A 4,669-nucleotide genomic window follows, 5' to 3' on the forward strand; every position below is an offset into this window, starting at 1 on the left:
AGCAGGGGTTTCACGTGCTCAGGGACTCCACCTTCACCATCAGCTGCTCCATCCAGCCACAGTACCCAGGAGGCTCCTTCCAGCTCACCTTCACCTCCTCCACCTCAGATCACACCTACACCAAGCCAGCTGTCAATCACTCCGCCCACTTCCTGTTTCCTGCTGCAGAGCCCGCCCACCAAGGAAGCTACAGCTGTGTTTATCACGTCTATGTTTTTTCTCACGACTTCTTCTCTGAGAGCCGTCTGATCTCTCTCACTGTCGCAGGTAAGCTGACTGTCTCATTTCATAAGAATTTTACTTAATTTTGTACTTAAGGAATTTTCTTATTTCATAAGAATTTTACTTTTGAAGAAGTGATTTTAGATTTCAGGTTACAGTTTGTGTTTAATGGGAGATGTTGGACTCATGATGGGATGTGATGTGATGACTGTCCATGTGGTTGATCAGATCTAAGGCCTCTTATCATCAGAGCGGTCGTCCTGCCGCTGATTCTGCTGTTGGCGAACATTGGCCTTTACTTCTACTATAAGGTACTGACACACGTCTGTTGTTCAGACCACTGACTGACATGAAGCACTCAGTCTGTGTTTATTGAAGTGAAGAGAGAGGAGTGATGCAGGAAGTCACATCTGTGTGCTGTCATGTGTCTCCAGGCCACCAGAGGGCAGAAGCCGGGCAGACGGGAGAACACTGAGCCGGTTTATTATAACCTGGGTGTTCCTGCAGCTGAAGGAGGGCCGACTGAAGAGGAAGGAGCTCAGGGAGCAGAGTAGCACCTCCAAGGAGCTCATCTCACATCCAGATGGATTTATAACACACAACCCACCAACAGCTCATTTTATATGAATGTTCCCTTTAAACAAGAAGGCTGGATTTATTCAGTACATTATATACTATATTTGTCTTACTCTCAACATGAAAACCAACAATGTGTTAGTCTTTTCATACTTTCTGACTTCCTGTCAGAACGTATGTAGCCCATTGGTTCCTACTGAAGATGTAAATCTCTAAAAACACCTCACAAACATAATGTGTCATTGAAAACAAGACTTGAAAGCAGGTATACCGGAGTCCAAGCAGCCGGCGCAATTTGAAACCAAAGACACCGACAAATTGACTTAATTTTGTAATTAAGGAATTTTCTTATTTCATAAGAATTTGACTTAATTTTATTTAATTAGAGTTTTGCTTAATTTTGTACATAAGGAGTTTACTTAATTTTGCCCTTAAACAATGTACTTAATTTCTATGAGTTCTACTTACTTTTGTATTTAAGGAATTTACAAAATTTTGTACTTTGGGAATTTTCTGTTGTACATAACAAATTAACACAAATTTATAATTGAGGATTTTACTTTTACTACCTTTTTTCTAATGAAGGATTTTGCTTATTTCATAAGAATTGCGCTTAATTTTGTAATCAAGGATTTTGCAAATTTTCATAATTAAGTAATATACTTATTTTTTAAGAATTTTACTTAATTTTGTAATTAAGGAATTTTCTTATTACATTAGATTTTTACTTAATTTTATTTCAGTAGAATTTGGCACATTTTTGTACATAAGGAGTTTACTTAATTCTGCACTTAAAGAATGTACTTATTTTCTATGAATTTCTACCGAATTTTGTACTTTGGGAATTTTCTTAATGTTGTACTTCACAAAATTAACACAAATTTATAATTGAGGACTTTACTTTTACTACTTTTTGTTTTTCTAATGAAGGATTTTGCTTATTTGATAAGAATTGCACTTAATGTTGTAATCAAGGATTTTGCAAATTTTCGTAATTAAGTAATGTACTTATTTTTTAAGAAATTTACTTAATTTTGTAATTAAGGAATTTTCTTATTACATAAGATTTTTACTTAATTTTATTTCAGTAGAATTTGGCTAATTGTTGTACATAAGGAGTTAACTTAATTTTACACTTTAAAAATGTACTTAATTTCTATGAATTTCTACCGAATTTTGTACTTTGGGAATTTTCTTAATGTTGTTCTTAACAAATTTACACAAATTTATAATTGAGGATTTTACTGTGACTACTTTTTTTCTAATGAAGGATTTTGCTTATTTCATAAGAATTTCACTTAATCTTGTAATAAAGGATTTTGCAAATCATTCATGATTAAGTACTTATTTTTTAAGAATTTTACTTATTTTGTGATTAAGGAATTTTTTTATTACATAAGAATTTTACTTAATTTTATTTCAGTAGAATTTTGCTTAATTTTGTACATAAGGAATTTACTTAATTTTGCACTTAAAGAATTTACTTAATTTCTATGAATTTTACTTACTTTTGTATTTATGGAATTTACCTAATTTTTTACAAATTTACTTAACTCATAAGAATTTTCTGAATGTTGTACTTAACAAATTTACAGAAATTTGTAATTCAAGGTTTTACTTATTTTATAAGAATTTCACTTAATGTTGTAATCAAGAATTTTGCAAAAATAGATGTCATTGAAAACTAGACTTGAAAGAAGGTATACCAGAGTCCAAGCAACCGGCGCAGTTAGAAACCAAAGACACTGACAATTTTACTTAATTTTGTACATAAGGGGTTTACTTAATTTTGTACATACGGAGTTTATTTAATTTTGCACTTAAAAAAATGGACTTAATTTCTATGAATTTGACTTACTTTTGTATTTAAGGAATTTACCGAATTTTGTACTTTGGGAATTTTCTTAATGTTGTACTTAACAAATTTACAAATAAGCTGGAATAGTTATTGACTTATTAATGCAACAGGTTGCTTTATATACATAGCGCAGGTGGATATGTACAGTAAATTCATATATATATATGTCAGTATACGGTATATAAAGAACAGTGGTTTAGCTGTATTTATTTTTTATTTATTTATTAAAGGGACTATTTGTAACTTTCAGAAATGCTTGTTAACAGCGACACCTGTGGCCGTGAAAACAACAAAAGTCAGCGTCGAGCTCGCGCTTGCTCGCTTTAAATAGACATGCACGATCAACGCTCAAAACAGTGAGGCGACACACGTCAGCTAAAATCACAATATCACTCTATATTTCAGCTGCTTGGCAGTAATGTTAGCTGACCAGACGAAGGTCTCTCCATGAATCACTGCTGATCCTAGTGTTGGCTTTTCCTGCCTCAGCACAGGCTGAGGCAGCGGGGCTCCGCAGCGAGTAACTTGTCTCCGACCGCAGCCGGAGAGAGCAGGGAGACACTGGCACCCGGTCGGTAACGAGACGACAACGTTTCTCTCTGCAGAGCTCAGTCACTTCACAAGACACGGAAAACCTCCGTTGGTCTGGAGGAGCTGCAGCATTTATTTCTGCACAAACGTCCACTGTACATTCACTAGATATTCTCAGAGCTAAACTAACTCTTCTGCAGTGTGGAGTAAGCGCGCGTTCACGTCTAGAGGTGGAGCGGGGACGCGAGAACGCACGCTCTGTCTGAGTGAAGGCAAGAAGGCAAAGGTGCTGAGGCAGCGGCCACACGCGAACGCGCATATGCGAGCGCGCATGTGTCCCGACCCGGTACATTTATACGCTTAAAAAGTTACAAACAGTCCCTTTAATTTATGTGACAGGGACAATACATGTAGGCATTGTTACACTTAATTAAAGTGCAACCGATGCAATGTACAGTATATAGGACTTCTATAGCCGTAGCTAGTTTGCAGACCATGTCCCTGGTTAGGCTATTAAGAAAAAAATGAAAATACATAATACCACATGATACATAAAATCACATAATACAACATTGTACATTACAATCAATTTAGATATGTATGTTCCAAATAAATAATCAGTGATCACAGGTTTGGTTTAGTTTCAGCCAATGTTTCACCTTTTCATTAAACGTTTTCTTGTCAGGTTGTATTTTTATTTCCGTCAGTTAGGCATTCCAAAAATGTATTCCTTTTACTGACAAAGACGACTGACTGTAGGTTGTTTTGCGCTGTGCCACTCTGCAGTTACCATTTGTTGATCCCCTTGTGGCTATTCTATTGGTATTTATTGTTGTGACATATGGACAGCTGGGACGAGATTGTTCACACATTTAAAAATCAATTTGATAAAAGAAAACATGACAAAACTATCAAAACTGAGCAGCTTATACTTTTTCAGAATTATACAGTGGTGCCATTTCATTTGTTTTTGATCCATTATTTTCAGTACTTGTTTATATAGCGATGCAACAGGTTTGACAGTTGACTGTGAAGCCTGGCTCCATACAGTAAGACAATAAGACAAGTGTGAAAATATCATGGCATGCATAAACAGTTGAGCTTCCGTAAGCGGTATGTATTGTATCATTATCTTTACTGTCTTGCATAACTTTTTAACATGTTTATCAAATTTGAGTTGTGACACCTAGAAATTTAAAATCACTGACTTCCTTTATTAACTAAATTTTTGATTGTAAGCTTATCTTGTGCTTTCCTTCTAATGGATAAACACATTGACACAGTCTTCTTAAGATTCAAGGTTAAATGGATATTTTTGAGCCATTGTGATACACCCTCCATTTCATTAGTTAATGTCTCTGCTTCTACACAAGTGGTTTTAGCTGACATGTAAATGACTGTGTCATCAGCGTACATTTGACATCCAGCTGTTTTGCAGCATGATGGCAAGTCATTTATATTTAGGCTGAAAAGCAGCGGGCC

General features: G+C 35.3%; 1 long non-coding RNA gene across 1 annotated transcript; it reads left to right on the forward strand.

Annotated features, from left to right (window-relative positions):
• On the forward strand, positions 1-878 carry LOC119504119. The gene is made up of 3 exons (XR_005210516.1): positions 1-267; positions 451-533; positions 657-878. It is a non-coding gene; the product is annotated as an uncharacterized LOC119504119 (long non-coding RNA).
• Positions 879-4,669: the final 3,791 nt, after the last annotated feature.

The sequence above is a fragment of the Sebastes umbrosus genome, chromosome 16 (genome assembly GCF_015220745.1).
Source record: "Sebastes umbrosus isolate fSebUmb1 chromosome 16, fSebUmb1.pri, whole genome shotgun sequence".
NCBI classification, from domain to species: domain Eukaryota; kingdom Metazoa; phylum Chordata; class Actinopteri; order Perciformes; family Sebastidae; genus Sebastes; species Sebastes umbrosus.